Source organism: Crocodylus siamensis, chromosome 4 (genome assembly GCF_052110815.1).
Source record: "Crocodylus siamensis isolate JL-2025a chromosome 4, ASM5211081v1, whole genome shotgun sequence".
NCBI lineage: Eukaryota > Metazoa > Chordata > Crocodylia > Crocodylidae > Crocodylus > Crocodylus siamensis.
In genome coordinates, this window is record NC_143398.1 from 77,582,770 (window position 1) to 77,601,848 (window position 19,079).

Sequence of the window (19,079 nt, forward strand, 5' to 3'; positions counted from 1 at the left end):
AAATTGTTTCCTCAGTTTAAAAACAAAAAATGCAAGTTAGGGTGCGGAATCACTGTGTGAATCAGGAAAAATGTCATATGCTTGCGTTTGACATAAAAGACCGATCACATGATTAGCATCTGGAATTCATGCTACATAAATTCTACAAATCACCATTCTGTTACATTCCCCCAGCAGCTTCAAAATGTTGTTACATGAGATATAGCCAGCATTTAAAAATGCACTTCATCCTCTCTTTCTGCATGTACATATCTTGTTGCAGAATAAACACTGATACATATAAAAATGGCTTTCATATAGGATATGCTGCAGACAATGCAAGCTTAACAACCAAAGTTTTGTATTTTTTCCTGTAAATTTAAAAAGACATAGATGCACAGATAAAGCATAACTAAGGAAGAGCTTTAAGGTATATTTTTATGATTTGAAACATGTGGGCTTTAAGCTTTGTGACTGAAGAAGTTAGCGCAGAAAGGCAAGAACTGATACTTTTTAAAAGTATCCTGCGAACAATAGGTTAGACAGATTTTAATAGAAAGTAATGTGTGGTGTCTGCTGGTTAAATCACAGGACTAAGTTTCAGGACCTATGGGTGCTTTTGGTTAAGACATTTGACTTACCTGTTTCTCTATTTGTGGAGCTACAAAATGACATAATAGTACTTATTTTTCCAAAATAGCATTGTTAACCCCAATTACAAGTCATAAAATACTTGGAGATCTTGCATACAAAGACCTATGTGAGTACAAACTATTTTTATAACCCAAAAGTTCACCAATTAATAATCATGTAACCATCATCAAATCCTATAAAGTCACTCCTGTTGTATGCAGGTCTTGTATAATTGAATATATGATGACTATTTGTTTATGTGGCTTGTTAATAGTACAAGTACAATCAAGCTGACCTGCTATGATTGGATCTTGATGGGTACATGTACCAGATGAGACTTAGAAATGACAGCACCCTGGCCAACCTCCACAAACAACAGGGCTTCTATGCTGCAGCCTTCAGCAGGACTACATGGTAGGCTATGATGTGGCACATATCTCATACAAGTCAGTTAACTAACATGATCAGTCTGATTACCAAATTTGGTGTCAAGATTTTCCCCTCTAGATCAGATTGTCATAGACTTTGGGGGGAGAGCATGGGGTGGGAGGGGATGCCTTCCTCTGCAGCCATGGTTCTTTTCTTAGGATCTTCTGAGCACATATTTTTCTCAAAGTTTCCCAAGCTATGGGGAATGCCCCCCAGGGAGAGGGGCATGGCATTTTCCTGGGGGTGGAGTTTGGCTTTCAGCAGCAGGGCAAGTCAGCAGCACTTGGCAGCAAGCAGCAGTGGGTGAAGCAGTAGCAATAAGAGAAGTAGTGGCAATCAACCACTGAAGTACAAGGGAAGTGAGAATGGTGAGGTTTAAACACCAAAAGTTCAGAAAAAAACTGTAGTGTCACGGCACGGGGACCTAGGAGCGGCCGTGATCTCTCTAGCACCCCCTACTGTGCCAAAGAGGCAATTCAGCACCCTCTATCTCGCCTACCACATCTTGGTGTTATATAGTTTTATAACGGAGGCTGCCTTTATTGTCCTCTTTGACACGGTGCTAAGTATATCCCATCCCCTATCCTGAATGTACTGACCTGGCGCACCCCAGCCTCATGGGCCATGCGTGCCTCCAAACCCCCTTCAGCACGCCCCAAGCCTCGCAGGTGTACCAGACATTATCTGGTCAGATTCCTATATGCACCCTTTACTGGCGCCCCTGGGCTTGTCATGCAACCGGTGCCCCTCTATCCGCTAGCACTCTCAGGCCTACTAACTATATCTGCCCCCCTCCTGGGGTCCACACAATATACTAGCCCCTTCTGGGGCCTCTCCACGTACAGACAGTGCCCCACTGGGGCCTGTCCCTCCACGCACTCGCCCTCTCCCAGCTCTTTATAATCGCGGACTCACCCTCTCCAGGCTTATGTCTATAGTAGCACCCTACCCTGGGCTTCTCTTCTTGTGTGCCCCTCGCTTGGGTCCAACACAAGCCCCTCGGGCTGCTCGCTGGTGCTCCTTGCAAGTGGGGTTCAGGTGGCCCTAGCCATGCCTGGCCCCCACAATCCTCATTGCCCCTTCTCAGGGCTGGGGTATTGCACCCCAAACTACAGTGCCCTCATCAGCACTTTGCCCCTTGTCAGGGCTGGGGTAGTACACCCCTACTACAGTGTCCTAGTGGACACCGGAGTCCCCACCACTGTGGAGCCCCTCTGGGACTCTTCCCAATTGGGGCTCAGGCAGCCCTAGCCTTACCTGGCCCCCTTGACCCCTTTCTCTGGGTCCTGCCCCACTAGGGCTTCTACCTACACCCACGCTGGGCTTCGTCTCACCAAACGTGCCCTCCCTGGGCTCCTCAATCTGTTCACCCCTTCTGGGGCTGGGGTCTAGATGCGCTGCAATATAGCACCCCCCTCTGGCACTGGGAGCACCCCCACCTCCCTGGGGAAGCTCCTGATGAGGCCTCCTCCACCCCTACAGCCTTGCCCAGTCCTCCGGTATAACAATAACTAAACCAAACCGCAAGCCAATCGGCTGTAACGCAACAATAAGTCCCCTGGCTATAACATAGGATCTAGGCCCACCTGGCTCTCTCTTGCAAAGGCCTCCCAGTTCAGAGCTCTCTCCACCCTCACCATGGTGCAGCCCCTTGGGTGCTCAGGCTGCACCACTCATTTCTGCTCTGCTTAGCACTCCTGCACCTCAAGCTGCCAGAAAGAAACTGCTGCTAGGTTTTGGCCTGGGCTGTTTATAAAGGCCTGGCCCTGCCCCCTTCTGGTCATGTGACCAGCCTGGCTGCTCCGGCAACCAACACCTGTGCTATCTCAGGGAGCTTCAGCAGCCCTTATTCCTTCATAGGAATAGGGCACCCGAGTGCTCCTGTGACATGTAGCAACAAATTCCGTTGTTTAAGTAGCAGAGCATTGGTAGTGCCTCTCCTCCACTGCTTTAACCTATGGCATGTTATTGGCAGGTGCTGATATTTTGGGTGTTGTGCCTTGCACTTCTGTGTGAATGTTTGAAGTGGTGATTTGGGGCGCTGCCTGGGCAAATGCCTGCTGATGCGAGAGACAGCCCAGGAGTGTGATAGTAATCCTCTCTTCCTGTGAGAAGACTGGAGGAGATGTCAGTATTGGGGGAATCCTCAGAGAAATGCTAAAAAGGCAGGAGGTCCTAGAAACCTCTGGGTGAATGAAGGAAGTAGAAAAGTTGCCAACTTCCCCAGCCAGTCCCCCAAATCTGGTGGAAGATCCCTTTGGAATAGTCAAGCAAGTCAGAAAGTATGCTTGAAAATAGCAAGGCTGAACACACTGAGCAAGAATACCTGATAATGTGAAGTGACTGTTTTCAGCTTAATCTGTGACCTGGAAAAAAGCAGTGCCAAGAGCTAGTTCTGCTTGATGTGGATCTGAGTGTAAATGTTATCTATGGAAGACTTTGTGAAAAACACTCATATTTGAGAATTAAGGCCCTGCTGCAGAAATGACCTTAGCACCCCATCCTCCATGCGCATCTCGTATGCATGGAAGGATCCAATGGCTGAGGTTACGTTGAAATTAATTTTCATTGAAGTTGAGTACAAGTCAGGAGAGTAACCTAATTAAGAATATTTTTTATCTTAGGACAAGACTGGTGTGGAGGAAAGTAAGACATGACTTTGCTTGGAGGAATAACAGACTGGAGCAGAAAAACTAATAGCTGGCTAGAAGAGTGAAGGGAACTAGTTGAGTTGAGACTGTTAAGAGGGCTTAGGAGGGAGCTTCATGTCTCTTCTTATAAGTAACCATAAGTAAGCATGTCCTGGCAGAAAATCCTAGAACAGATTACAGGCCAAGTACAGGAGTCAGTAGGGTTTAGGACAGTGGCCAAAGATAGGAAATGGCAATGTTTGCAGGTAAAGCAGGAGTTAGCAATGCTGTGGACAGAGAGGAGTGCTGGGGAGTAGAAAGCCATAACAGAACTCAACCAATGTCCAGGAGAAAGCCCAGACATTGCCTCACATAGCAACAGAAAATGTGTATACAACTTCAGGTCTCATTAGCATGCTTGGGATCAGGACAGAAGCTACGGGTGAAAGCAAATGTTCCCTTGTAGAGTTTATACAGGGACACATCAGCTTTGCAGCTCCCATCACAGAAAATGAGAGCAAGAGCAACTGGCAAAGAATGCCCTGCAAATGACCCTATGAGAAAAGGAACAGCTGGCCGAAGGCCATCATTCAACTAAGGGAGAGAGAGAAGTCACCTGCTCTTGATGGTGAATGAGCTGAAAGAAAAGATGAAGACTGCGTGCTCAGATTCCAGACCTTTGGCATGATATGGGGGACTCATAATGGTGGTCTGACTTGAGGAGAAGGGAATGTGATGCCCTATCCAAACACCACACAACTAACAAAATAATTAAAAGACTGCTTTAGGCTTCAACAGCAAAACTAAAGAGGGAGAGTCCAGTTCAGACTAGGCTGGCTATGAAGCAATGCAGGCTTTTAATTCCTACTGTGGGAGAGCAGATTGGCTTGGGCCCAGGAACTGAGGAAGACTGCAACTTATCAGAGCTCCCTGCAGAGAGGGTAGACCTGGCAAATGACTGTACATTTCCTTGTATATGTCTGTCCTGGAAGGAATGGAATCTTTCACGTGACCCAAATGGAGATCTGCATTTCTTTAGCTTGGAAGATGGTGGTGGTTGAGTAGATCAGATGAAAGAAGAAGAGTGAGGCAGAGGCACTGCTTCTTTGTTCCATGCCAGCAGAGGATGCCCAGGGATTATGTGGCCACATAGGGGCAGAATTGTTCCATTAGTCTTAGCATGTTGTCTCTAGGGAGTACCCACCTCTTGTCCCTGCTTTGCTCCACCTTTCCCCTCCTCCTAAATCTTTTAAAGCAATGCAATGCTTCTGTTAAGGTACCCCAAGAATCTGACGATATCTATGCACATGATAACTATACTGCTGCTGTGCCCTTTTCTGCATTGCTCTGCTGAGTCTTGGTCCTGACCCACAGGAATCACTTTTGGGAGCAAGAGAGGGTAGAGAGGTTATTCAGCCTAAAGAAGGTTTGTAAAGTCCCCTGACTAACACTGTGAAGTTTGAGTGTTTGAGAACACCACTGATCAATATTTTATACTGAAATGTGATGAAGTGTAAAAGTATGATTAATGGGGCAATTAAGTTCTTCTGCTTCTAGCAGGGACCTGAAGCTGCATGTTTTCCCCTTATATTCAACTTTTTACCTAGTGGAAATGTAGTCCTCAATATTATTAGAGCTTTTTAGCCTAGGAGTACAAAAGTGCAGTAGAAAACTGTCAAACGAAGACAAAAATCATGCTCTATCCTGTATCACCGAGGCCCTGATTCAGCACATTACTAAGCGTGTTTTGAGTTTTAATCATGTCCAAAGCTTATTTATACTCAGCTTGGCACATTTTTTAAATGTTTATGGGAAAGAACTGTGGACAGGTAAGCACTGTCGTAAATGGCATTCTACACCTAGAAATGATCCTGTGCAAGTCACAGTACTGGAAATGGAAGGAGTTTCCCCTGCTCAAAGGTTTATTGAACATAATTATTTCAAGCCTCTATAGTTTAATAATAAGGGAGGAAAATGATCATGCTATTCCAACCCTCAGATTTCTGAAACAAATGCCAGTCTGCAGTCTGAAGTCAAGCATTCTCTCCCTCAAGACTGCTTTTATTCCTGACATCAGTTTTCAAGGTCTGTGTGGGAAAACTACCTTGGCACTTCTGCCAGCATTCCTTCTTGTCTTAACCGTGCTCATCAGGAAAGGATTTAGCTCACCGGCTTTTGTTATGTTATTTGTATAACTGTCTATCCAACATAAGTGAAATATCTCAATAACTAATTATCACTACATTACCTGCAATACCCAGTACTACTCAACTCTTACTATAACTGATTAACAAACATAATGGAAAATTGATCTTTTTTTGCTTTATGGAAAGGAAGAACAATGCAGATTAAGATGGGGATAAACAGAATGAAAGTGAAGAAATCAGACTGAAATATACATATTTCTCTGGACCCAGAGAGACAAGCAACAGTATATATCCTAAATTATGTGGACATACAGTCTTTGTAAAGCCTCCTAAATCTTTGCATTAGTCAAATAATCCCAAGATTAAACTCTTAAGCAGATTGAAAAGATTGATGGCATGTCACTATAGATGTGAAAAGAGATAGATATTTCTCTGCACCTGTTAAGGAACACAATTCATTTTTGTTATGACATCTCTAACTTAAAATATTTTCTCAAATTAAAACCCCAGCAATTCATTACAGGTTATTTAAAAGCATCTTGGATCCAATACTAAACTAATGGTTTAATTGTAGCTGGCTGTTTCTGCCTCATGTAGAAAGACAGTTACAATACAGTAAGTGAATTATTCCCTTCAGAGCTCTCATGATTTAAAATAAGTGACAGGAGACACTGTACTTCTGAATCTGGACATGCCACACTGTACATATGCAGAGTGAGAGTCTGCACTGTGGCACTGAGCCACAGCCCTGTGTTTGGGGTGACAGACCTGCACTGCCCATCAGGGACTCTGGGGGGCACTGAGTTGCCATGAAGTAACCAGAGCTATGGTACAACATTGAAGAGAATTAATTGTGTTCCTGTTAAACACAAGAACTTCTGTGTACTTTTGACTAGTGCAGAGAGTTGATAACTATGTTACCTCTTTCCCTTAGCAACTATTAGCTAGATAATAATGCCAGTGCTTTTGAATCTTAATGGTATTTAAGTTTCTTATGTCCTCTCAGCTCCCATGTTTTGGAGAACTCTCCACCTTTCTGTATTGTTCTGCTTGTTCCCCATCACAAGGCAACTGAGCAAATTAAAGTAACCAGTCTGCAACTGTGGTCCTGTAAAGGTTCACTGAAGAGCACATACGAATCCAGTAGTATGCTGCTGTTGACTCTAGTAAAAGTGGATGCATGCTTTTTGGTTTCTGGCTTTGTAGGTATTGTCCACCCCCATGCCTCAGCTGTCTAATAATGATTTTGCAAAACCTGCAGCAAAAACATTTCTTCATGAGATGAATGTTCATCTTGGCTCCATTTTGAGAGCAAGATGAGAAATGAGTAATTTATAGTAGTTACCTAAAGAATTATGGAAGGTTGACATGTTCCCATAGTTCCTTTGGACTCCCCAAAAGCTTATAGAAAGCCTAAGACTATCTCCCAATAGTTACTGGGAGCCAAAATAGGATTTCGGGAGTTAAAGAGCCAAAGCGGGACCTTGGAATAGCTGTTCAGATACTCTGGAAACTTAACATACGGTGCTAGTCTGGACATAGGCCCAAACTCATGATCTTTATTTGAAACAGCCAAGGTAGTGTTGGCCTACTGCCCTCCATTAATACTTACACTGCTGTTAAAACCTGCGAAAATGCTCTAGTGCATGCAAGATCTCAGGTTGCATGTGATAACAAGGGATTAGATTCAGTGACTGGAGGGGCCCATTGCAGGCTTATGTTCCTAATTCTTGTCAATATAGTCCTTCTGTTGCCTGTTCAGGAGTCTCATGAGATTTTTGACTATTGGCTTGCAGTGCCTGTGGTGGTACTGCTACCCCAACACCATGCTCTTCCCTAGCCACTTTTTCTCTGGCTTCACCATTAACCTTGGTCTTACTGTTTGGTGGCAGTGCCTCCTGAGGTTTCATTCTCAGTGCCAGCCTCCACTTCTTTAACTTAAAGCTAGTTCCTGGCACAAACAGAAGAGTAGTGCTATCCAGACACCTCTGTTCATGGCCTCCTCTATCCCTATAGTTACAACCCAGTCCTCTGGCCCAAACAAAACAAAAACACAAACCAGTTGCTTCATAATACAAATAGTCTCCCTCCTTGGAATAAATGTTGCCTGGAGGTCCTGCATTCATAGGAGCCTCCTTCTCCAGCTCCCCTGCGTGGCTTGGGTACCGACATGTCCATCTCCAGCGGCCCCTCATTCTTGAGGATTCCTGTCTCTGCTGCAGGCAGGGGCTGTCTCATGGTTGAGACTAGGCTTCTATGTCCAAGCCCAGTCTCTTCCCAGTCATGTGACTGGGTCTGCTGCACCAAATGGCCAAGTGCAGCTAATTGCTTCATTAGCCTTATTAGTCATGGGTCCAGTCCACCTGGGTTGTTACTTCTTACTGCCCTACCTGGCCCTGAGTCTCATTCTCTCAGGTCTTTCTAGTAGCAGGGGTAGCAGTTCCCTGTTGTATCGTTGATGATGGAATTTGAATATTGAAGAGATTGCTTTTAACTCTAGAGACCCCAACTAAAACATTTGTCTTGAAAACTTCTATAATAACAACTCCTAGAGAGTGGGTATGAGCCAAATAAATATGTCCCTTTGAGGAACAGTGATTTACTTTGTAAGGGGAAGATGCAATTTATTTTTGCACATGCCCTCACACCTAAACTGTTGTATGTATAAAATGTTATTCAGAGAAAGTAGGAAGGTATTTCAAAGTCCCCATTCAAATATATCATGAATACACAGAACACAGACAAAATGTACACATTTTTTTTGCATAAATACTATTAAAACAAAAAATGGAAATGGGATATACTTATGAACATCGTTGGTCAGATCCGCAGCTAACTTAAATGACTGGATCTTTGTTTATATTGATGGAGTCATGCTGATTTACATGGCCTGAGGATCTGGGTCCATGTTCACAAAATCAGATTCACAAATCAATCCATTTTATTGGTACTGGCAGGGGATAGGACAAATCTCCCTGAAACTAGCATGCCTAATAGCCACCCTTTCATTGCAGTTAAATAAGGAAATGGCTAAATGTTTCTTTTCTTATTAACAGCCAGAACAGTGGAGGTCTTTACCAAATATCCACTTGACCAGGATGAAAAGAAACAGTGCCAGACAAGCCAAGAGGTTTCCTGGTGGCTGACCTAGCAAATGCAGTGTTCATGATTGATTCAGAGAAGTGTGCGTGCATACCAGACAAAAGCAGGAACAGAAAAACCAAGCACACGGCTAAAAATTTGGCCCTGTGAAAAATCTGGGAGAGTGTTTGAACTAAGTGCTGATTAGAGAAGGGATTACTATTTTTTCTGCTCTGTTTGGGGAAACAGCACTTTGTACATTAAATAAACATTTGTAAATAAACAAAATAGTCTCAAAGAAGCACCTGACTCCTAACAGAGAAAACCCTAAGCATTCGAAACTAGGTGAACTGACTGGGGCAAAAAGAGGTAAAGCTATTACCATTTTTAAGCAGATATTTTGCAACCGGTTCTTGGTTTTATGAACATTTGGAGAACAGTCATTATTTGTATGAACGTGGGCTTTTATACATGAGGGAACATATTTATGGCAAAAGTGCTTGCATGTCCACCACAAATGTTTGGTTTTGTGTGACAATTACATTGTCAAGTACACAGGAGAGCATTTTAAAATTTGTGGCTTCCTTGGAAAAAAGAAAATATCTAACATCAGCAAATGTAGCTATTTTGGGATTGAAGAGGAAATAGGGGATAAATAGTTAAGTGGTGGAAAAGTCTGTTACCTGGAAACACTTGGAATATATTCCATCCTGGGGACAAGTATCTACATTGTGGTTGCTAGGAGTGAGTGAAACAGGGATCAGCTCTCATAGTTGGGCAGTACAGCAGAAGGATAGAGGGAAACTCTAGGCCAGGACCCTGGATTTACTGCATTTTGCGTAACTAGACAACAAACAGATATGTGAAGCCAATATAGTGCAAAAAGCGCTACACATGTGCATGTGATTAATGACTGTGGTGAATGGTTAGTGAATAACGGCATGATACAAAAATGGAGATCAATGGATTCGAGCCACGTATTTGGCAGATATAGGAAAGAGTATTTCTTGTTGTACATGGGATGAAGGAGTGCACAGTACTCCATGAACCCCTGGTCTAAGTATTGGCGCACAGACAAGAATCTGGTTGCAACCCTGTACAACTAGGACCATGCATGTACACATGTGCACACAATTACATGGCATAAATGTAACAAGAGAAAATTAAATATAAAATATTACAGAAAGCCAATAATTCTGGTTTATATCTTTCCCTCTCCTTGAGGCGGAAAAGAACCTGGCTATTTTAAAATCTGGGACATATTTACATAGCCAAATATAAAGCTCTTTCTTGTGCAAAATGGGGCAGGAAAGAATTTAAATTGTCAACATTCATTAGACCTGTTTATCTCTTTTTATGTCTCTTTCAAATGTTTCCCACCTTTTAGACAGATCACTACATTATCAGAGTTCCACTGAAGCTATTGCAGTTTATTTCATAGATTTCATAGATCTCATAGACATTAGGGCTGGAAGGGACCTCAGGAGATCATCGAGTCCAGCCCCCTGCCCAAAGGGCAGGAAGTCACCTGGGGTCATAGGATCCCAGCAAGATAAGCATCCAATTTACGCTGAGAATCTGCCATCTTGCCACAGAGCAAGCCTCTATACTGGGAAACTATTTTTTAACCACTTGACTGCCAAGACATAAGAAAATCCTAGGGTGGTCAAGACAATTGTTGTTCTTTTGCATTAGAAGGTTCAGGAACCAACACTCAGTTGAAAATAAATCTTTCCCACAGGAAAGCTGTTTCATCAAATATTTTTCATTAGGGATATTTTTTTCGGAAAAAAGATGCCATGGGGGGAAAAAAATCCCAGATTTTGAGACGTTCTAATTACTACTAGCAATAGGTTATAATTTCAGGATCTCAGAATTTCTCAAAGACTGCTCAGACAGTGAGCAAAATCTGTCTGGAATGCTCCCAGTGTCCCAAATTCAGCACTGGGGTAAATGAGCATGTATTCCCTTGAAATGTTTTTAAATACATTTGAACATAAACCTCATGAATGACAATGCAATAAAAGAAAATAATGTAGGATTAAGCTATTTAGCAACTCCTGAATTGGGGAGATTTTCTTTTTCAGTCAATAGGCAGGCACATCTTTGTGTATGAGAGAGAGAGAATGTTCCCTAAAATGAAACTAAGCAAAGCATGTTCTAGGAAGACCTGATAAAATGCCCACTCGAGTTCATGAAAAGACTGTTATGAAATTCAGTGTCTTCAAAAATTGCAAAAGCTGAATCTAGGGATCCAGCAGCATTTTTCCTGGGCACCTGGGAGTTTTAAGCCCCTAGTATTTTGCACATAGGAAAGTATAAGGAGAACACATGATAATGGCTGCTAAGATCCTTTTACAGTAAGAAGATAAAAGAGGCAATGAAGTAGCACGTTCTCTACATAATTGCACACATGCATAGAAGATAAACCCCTGCATTAAGAAAATGGAGGGAAGGAAACAATTTGCTATAGGAATTCAATGGTCCCTCCACAATGCTGGGGGAGAACGCTGCTGAATAGTTTTCCTCTATAATTGATAAAAGGTGTGGGGTTTTACTGTGTGTCTTCTTTTGGGCTTTTCTAAATAACAAAAAAATATCTTGCCAAACACAACTGTGAGAAGCTGAGCAAGTCAGTATAAAACTGACCGTACTGACCTGTCAGTATAGACTAGAACATATTACATTCAGAATCATGTCAAGGTTTATTATCTTTTCAGGTGCCAAACATGCATATGCATGATCTCTGTCATTAGGGTCAGCATCATTCCAGATAGCTAGACCTTTAATTTTGCAATTATGTTTATGGAAAATAAAATTTAGTAATGTACACAGTCCTCCTTGCAGCAGAACTATTACTTTTCTATCTTTGCATCAAATTTATTTAAGGGAAAGACAGATTCCCTAAAATGGAAGTAAGTTAGGTTGTACCTCGAAGATCAACTCGCATTTAACCTCCAAAGGTCTACAGGGATTCAAGTACAAATGACTCTTGCATCTTTGTCTGTTTTATTCCATGAGATGAGGTAGACACACCAAAACTGAAATTAAGCTATTTTTCAACATCTGCAATTCAAGTGAAAATCATTCCCCTAAAAAGAACAGAACTGATGGACAGCGTGATGACTGACTTCTTTCTAAAGAAATGGAAATGACAAGAAACAGATTTTAGCTATTGCTGAAGCTTTTCCATCTACTGGATAATAGATATGCCAGAAATGATGAGGGACAGGATGTGATACATTATACCAAATATATTCCCTCCCTCTACACCTGCGCAACATCCAGACCATGCACCACAGATTTCTTTATACTATTGTGGGAATCTATTTATCAAGTTGACCTTTTCTTAGAATGATGCTATTTGGCCGAATTAATCCCCGGAGTAACTCCACTGTGTTTTGTGTAAGGGAAATATCAATTATTTTGAGTGGAAGGATGATCTTATGATGAAAGCAAATAACTAGATACCAGGACAGAATATGTAGGTTCTATTCCCACTTTGCCACAGGATTTCTGTATGATTTGAGGATTTTATTTAACTCATCAGTTTCCCCCTGTGTAAAATGAGGTTAGTTCTAATCTACTTCAAGAATATTAGGGGAATTTGTTAATGATTTTAAAGTGCTTTGAGATCCCTGAGTGAAGGGAGCTACAGAAGTGAAAATGACTATGTAGTTATGTGTTTACAGTAATAGCATACCAATGGAACAGAAGCTCACCCTCTCTCAAGTGATAAATTAATACACCTACCATTAGTAAATTTATACCACCAACATAATCTGCATAAAAATGTATATATTAAATGTCTTTCTAATCTAATGCCAAACTATCTCAAAATACAATACCTAATACTACGTATTTCTGAATCTGTACAGTAGACTAGAAAGATAATAAGGAAAGGAATTTCAGGAGGATGATCAGCCTTGAAGCTTGAGCAAAAAACTAAAAACCATCTTTATTTATGCTGCTAGTCTTATACTTCAGACAGTAATGAGCATCCTGACCAAACTCAGCACATACATATCAATAGTCAGTCAATACTATCCAGTAACACATTATTTGATAATGGCAGATATGAATGGACGACTGTAGAACCCATCTGATAGGGAGAAGTTACATGTTATACCATATTATGCTTAGACCATACTAAGGGCACTTATAATGACAGTGTCCACATGTTAAGTCTTGTTAACTCATGCTAAGTGCCCCTCTGAAAGAGGCCACGGTACAGGGTGGACCATCAGGGCCATAGCCTGACTGACGTTTAGCACGGCAATTCAAACACAGTCCTGCTCCCTGCTTGCCTGCCTCCCTCACATGCGTAGTGGTAGCCATGCTTCGCCGCCTGCAGTCCTGCTGGGAGGGAAGAGGACAGCCTCCTGCAGCCAATGTGCTGGGCCCTGCCCTCTGAGCATTTGAAAGTTAACTCTGGGCTGTGCTATCTGACTCATGCTAGGATAACTTCAGTGTGCTCCATAGAAAGTGAGAAATTTGCAGTCCTCCAGCATCCCAGGATGCATTGCTCCCAGCCTCTCCCCCACCAAAGGATATAGCTCAGGGCTCCTGGCTCCTGGCTATGCCCCTGCTCACCAGCTCTTTAGTGGCAAGTCAGAGGTGTGCAGGCAAGAAACAGTATTAACTGTATTTAACAGTATTAAAATATATAACCACACACAGCACATTCTAATTTTGACACTTAGCATTCCATAGATTTAGTATGGTCTAATTGTAACATGTAACTTCATCCTGAGATGCACCATCAACTACATATGTATGCGGGTGGCAGAAACTAGATATTGTTGTATGGGGAGATGTGGGTGGTTAATATTGTGATTCACAGAAGTCAGCAAGATGAGGAGAGAAAGTAGCTTGGGATTCAGCAAGGTGAGATGGCTGAGCTAGCTAACAGGATGTGCCAAGGAGAGGGGGAGAGCATAAATTTGCCTTTTAAGCGAACTACGTATCTACTGCTAAGCAGAAGGGGAACATGTCGCTCCATTCATAATTCAAAGCTTTGAACCCTCTCCTAGGGCTACATCACAGGTTAGACAACTGCTTTCCACAAAAAACAAGGTGGAGGTATCTTCACTCTATTCCCAGTAGACTAATAGTTAAGTATTCACTGGAGAGCCTGGTTAAATTGTGTGAAATGCTGTGCTTCCAACACCAGGGGTTGGGAGTAAAGGACTCAGCTCAGCATTTCTTGCAATGTATGAGTGTGTGTGCATGTGGACTGCTTGCATCTATCCTTTTGGATTCCCAGGTGATGGGTGACCTCTGGCTGGGGGTAATGTCACACTGTTTCCTGAGCAGGAGTTCAGTTACTTCAATAGACTGCAAATGGTGGCAGTCTGCAGTTTCCTTGCTGGATTTGGGGAAGGGAGGAAGATGGTGGGGGATGTGTTTGGACCCATGCTTTCTGGTTCTATGGGGCTGGGGAGGCATATGTTTATGGTTGAGTAGGGAGTGAGGACACGGATGGTTATTAGAAAGATAGCTTTTACTGTGCAAGTAGTGTACAGGAACTCATGGATGAAAAGTGTAAACACAAGGGAAAAATAGGGGGCAGTAGAGTTCTGCTTACATATTGGAGCAACCTATTGCAGTAGTGCGTGTGTGGTGGGTGAGGCGCAATGCAATGTAAGAAACCTCAAGGACTGACTGGACCCATGTCACAAAACACTTGGCATCCACACACAATACGGAGGTAGTTCACAGTGAACTGGTTAAGAACAGTACTAGATTTTCCAGGTAAAATTTTGAACTGGTCCAGGCAGACTTAAAATGATTTGATAGGCTTGTGTGTCTGTTTGCTTCAGGTTTAAACCACTTTTAAACTGTTCTTGGGTTTAAATTAGGAACCTCAAGAACTTCAGTGTGAAGTGTTACAGTTTGAAGTTAAAGTTTTCTAGCAGGAAGCTGTAACGATCTGTATTCTTTGTGCGTCAGGCACAGAAATATACTTAAAAATGTACTCATCACTGGGTTATATTAACACTCCTGGCCAATAGGACTATACCAAAAAAATAAAAATAAAGCTAGAGGTTGATATAGAAACCTGCCTATAATCATTTTTGGTTCTTACTGGAGAGGCTCTGAGTCTGTGTAATTACATATATAAAGCTACAATGTGTTTTTCCTTTCTCTCTCTCAATGAACTTATCCACTCTGTAGCAATACTCTAGCTCCACTGACTGATCTAAACTAGGAACTGGTGTCTCCTGAAAATATGCTTGCTTATAAAATCTGTTCAATTGAAATCCTTGCTGAGTCTCTTTCTGTTAAGTTCTCATTGTGTTCCCTGACCCTTTTCTTGCAGGTTTCCACTAGATTTTATTGTTTTATGTTTGGGAAATGGTTTTGCTTCTGTTAGTGTTATTACTAACATTATTTTTTGCAAAAGAAAAAAAATGCAATCATGTTGATTCTCTCCAGGATGAATGGGGTCCTGTCAATGTGACAGGAAGCCAGCCACTAAGAACCTGAAAACATCTACAAAATTAAGCAACTCTGCCTTTGTGAACCGCAGTGTGATTCTGAGAAAGGCATTTGGATAAAAAACATTCTTCCCCACCCCATCTTCCTCTACTGCCTATAAATTAAACACCAGATTGTGAACCCATTGCTCACTGTAGTGAGCAATTACTCACATGAGTAATTCCATTGATGTAAATGGATTTGCTTGTAAAGGGTTCATAGTCTGGTCCTAAATTTTGTTTAAAATGAGTTAAGCAGCCCTTCATCTTACTTGACCTGGGTAACATGTATGGTTTTGTAATTTTTTTTCTGTATTTATCAATAGATTTATTGGCCAAAAGGGTAGCCATAGAGATTGAAAAGATGTAGTATTTATTTTACATGTGAGACTGAAAACTCAAGTGTTTTTAGTATGTAATGGAACAGAAAATGGTAAGAATAGTAGGTGATAATGCTCCATACTTTTCGGCACGCCCTTTCTTTTAAACATTCTAATTAATTTAGTTCTTTTTTTTAAAGACAAGATCAATTCATTATGGACTGCTAATAATAAAAGCCAAGTGGCTATTTTAGATTGTACCATATTTTACATTTTAGGAACTCACTGAATCACATAATTGAAAACTCCACTGTATTGTTCAAAATTATGCAAAGTACATTGAACATTTACTTGTCATGTGTTTGGGCATAAGAAATGATAAAATATGAATATAGATAAATTCTGACAGCTTTCATATTGACATTTAATACTTAAATAGTTCCCTTTTAATGCAAAGTCACTGCAGTCTTTAGGGGGTTCTTTCTGTTTTTCTATATATCCCAAGGGAGTCAGCACAAATATTTTCTAAAAGGCATTGCTCAGCATGGTGTGCAGAATCTGAAGTGTCTAATCCAATCTATCTGGGATTTTATACCACATGCATCATCATGGTATCTCAGGCCTCACAGCCAGTGACCGGAAAACTAAATCTATCACTACAACAGTCATGTGTTTTCCTACATGCTGTGCCCTTGCTTTCTCTTTCAGGCCTGGTTCAGGTAAGGTATATGGAACACAATGGATTAGAATCCTTTTGCATTTTATATGGTAAAAAGATTTCCATGTTGGTGCTAAAGCTGTTAGGTCATTTGTGATTGCTGTATTCATATTCATGGCATCTGCATTTGTCTTCTAAAGCATACAATAGAGTAGCTTTCAGGTTGCATAACCCAAGTCGTCTTCACAATTACTGTTATTATTATGTGTTGTTACAACCCTCCACCTCTGCGCTTCCCCCTGATAACAGAGTCTGTGACAATGTGACTTTCTTGAAGTGAAAGTTATTTTGGAAGTGGCTGCCTGGTGACACAAGTGAACTCCTAAATTACCTTTCCTGATACGTTGTGATTATTGCATGTCAAATTGTAAACCTCTTATGAGTCACACTGAGTTACCTGACATCTTCTGGTGATATGGTAAAATATATCATAATTCATACTACCAGCGCATTTACTATTTTTAACCAGCTGAGCAACAGAAGGAACTCTGCCAACACACTGACATCCACCCTCCTATTTCTCTTCCTCAGTACTGCTTCCTCAGGGAGGACACAAGCCGTGCATGTGTGCGTATAATGTTTGTGTGAGGGAAGACACAAGCTGTGTGTGTGTGCATGTGTAGTTCAGTTCATCCCTTTCCTAAGAGTTGGCTCTTGGTTTAAAATTAACAGATTGTCAAATTTAGCTAGGGCTTGTCCCCAAGCTGTTTTGTTCCTACTGGACCTCTTCTGTTCCAGGCAGTAGTCATCTCTGCCTCTTCGAGGAAAATGCTCAACCTCTCAAGCATTTTAGGTGGAGCGAAAGAGCTACTTGTGCCTGTATGACTGTAACTATTTCCCTTGTCTTCTTTGAAGACCATTCCAAAAATTTACAGCTATGATAGTAAAAATCTGATTTCCAGTCTAAATTTGTGCAGGACCAGTTTGTATCCATTTGACCTTGTGCTGGTGTTCCTTTTTAACCTAAAAAACTCTTCTCCCTCCTTTTTTCTCCAATGCCTGATGAAGGGTGTTCATGCCTGAAAGCTTGCAATTAAAGAATTTTTTTTTTGCAAAAATCTTCTTGGTCTAATAAAAGATATTATCTTTACTACAAGTCCTGATTGCCTTTTCCTCTTGACCAATACAGCGACAAACTGGATACCATCTCCCTCCCTAATATTCACCCCAGAAATGTTTGTGAAAAATAATCAGATCGCTCTTAAATCAGCCAAGCTCCTGTAACCCATTTTCATAAGGAAAAGTCTGCACTACTGTAATCATCTTCCTGGCCCTTCTTTGTACATGCTTCTAAGTTAAACTTTTGCAAATGTTGGTGACCAGAACTGCACATAATGTTCTGAACAGCATCTTACTGATGCTTTATATGAGGGATGTCAAACTTGTCTAGCCTCACGGGCTAGATGAGTGGCCTGGGGCCAGTCTATGGGCCAAATGAATGGCGTGGGACTGGCGCATGGACACTCCCCACCCGCACATGCCGGATCCAGTGCCTGTGGTGCTCTGTCCAACAATCCTGTTACTGTGGTATATTGTGTAAAGGATTGTTTGGACAGGCATATAAATTATATTCAGGCTGGAATGAAGAGCTCCCATCTTTTTTTTGGCAGCAGAGCCCTGGAAGTCTTAGGCACTAGGTTGCTGTGCTCTGAGCTGCAGACTTAGAAAAGTTCAGTACAATCCAAGGATGCACAGGATCTCTATCATTCAAAGACTTTTTGCTTTTCCAGTGTTCCCAAAGACGAGTATGATCCTATAATGGTTTTGGGGAGGCCCTTCAGAGATTTAATATTCTGTACGTAACACCCTGCTCCTCCATCTCTACCATTTGGGCTCTGGGGGGTGATAACACGCACATGCAATGGTACCCAAGTGAAAGCAGCAGGGAGGTTGGTGACCCTAAGGGACAGGCTTCACAAGAGCCCGCTATAGATCACCTGCAAGAGGCTTTAAGGCACTGAACATCTTTGAGATGGCAGAGGGTTGTATTAAATAATAATGGGGGGTAACACTGGGTAACCCCCCCCCAGCTTAATGCACACAGCTGCAGGCCCAGGCTCCCATTCTTCAGGGACACTGGGAGGTGCTGCTTGGCGGAAACCCTGAAGAAACTTTGATCTGAGTGGCTGGAGGCTGGGGAAGTGGAGGCAACACTGGGAATCAGTTGTAAAAAGCAGCCCTGAGCCTGTCAGCCCCAAACCTCTCCCTGTGCCTTCCTGTCTCCTTGGTGTTTTCTTGCCTGTTGTTGGCTAACATCTCTCCACTCCTGGTGCTTCCTTGACACCCTCATCATAGAATCATAGAGAACTAGGACAGGAAGGGACCTTGAGAGGCTATCTAGATTGGTGGTTCTTAAACTTTTGTATCTTATGTCCCACCTATGTAAGGTCAAAACATCCTGGTCCTGAGTGAGGGTGCGTGTGTGTGGGGGTGTCCCACACAGGCCAGTCAAAGATGGGGGAAGGATGTCGATTGAAGCGTGCCAAAGCAAAACTGGAAGTCCCGCTGTGGTGCCTCCGGTTTTGCTGCCACAACCCGAGTCCCACCTAGAGGACCTTCGCATCCCAGCAGTTGAGAAACCTTGATCTAGACCACTGGCTCTCAACCTTTTTTTGTACCAGGACCCACTGAACATCAATGGCCAGTCCCAACCCAGTGCCCCT